Source organism: Penaeus monodon, chromosome 25 (genome assembly GCF_015228065.2).
Source record: "Penaeus monodon isolate SGIC_2016 chromosome 25, NSTDA_Pmon_1, whole genome shotgun sequence".
Classification (NCBI taxonomy): domain Eukaryota; kingdom Metazoa; phylum Arthropoda; class Malacostraca; order Decapoda; family Penaeidae; genus Penaeus; species Penaeus monodon.
The window spans coordinates 4,505,210-4,505,715 of record NC_051410.1 but is presented as its reverse complement, the minus strand read 5'-3'; the positions used below and the strand labels follow the sequence as shown (position 1 = coordinate 4,505,715).

The 506-nt window shown below is 37.7% G+C and overlaps 1 protein-coding gene across 1 annotated transcript in view; it reads left to right on the top strand.

Moving 5' to 3' along the window:
• LOC119589307 (hemicentin-1-like) overlaps positions 1–506 on the top strand; it is a gene marked incomplete in the record, with an annotated part of 75,735 nt that overhangs the window by 34,303 nt on the left and 40,926 nt on the right.

The window sequence follows — 506 nt, the reverse complement described above, 5'->3', positions numbered from 1 at the left end:
AAGGCTAGTGGAATAGTAAGGGAGGAGGATAAATGTAGTAGGAATTGGAAATGGAGGATAGTGAATGCAGGGATAGAAAGGAGGAGGGTAAATGCAGTAGGAATGGAGATAGAGGAGAGTAAATGTAGTGAGAATGAAAGAGAGGAGAGTAAATGCAATAGGAATGTAGAAAGAGAGGAGGATAAATACAGTAGAAATAGAAAAAGAGGGGGATAAATGCAGTAGGAATGGAGATAGAGGAGAGTAAATGCGGGAGGAAGTAAAAGAGAGGAAAGGTAAATGCAGTAGGAATATTAATGAAGGATGGTAAATGCAGTGGGAACAGGGAAAGACGATGATAAATGCAATAGGAACAGGAGAATAAGATGATAAAGGCATTACGAACAGGAAAGACGCATGGCGAATGGAATAGGAATAAGAATAATACACAAGAACCGAAAATATATATATAAGAATGGAGATAATAAATACAAAGACAGAACGTACGAAGATGAATGGAGGATATA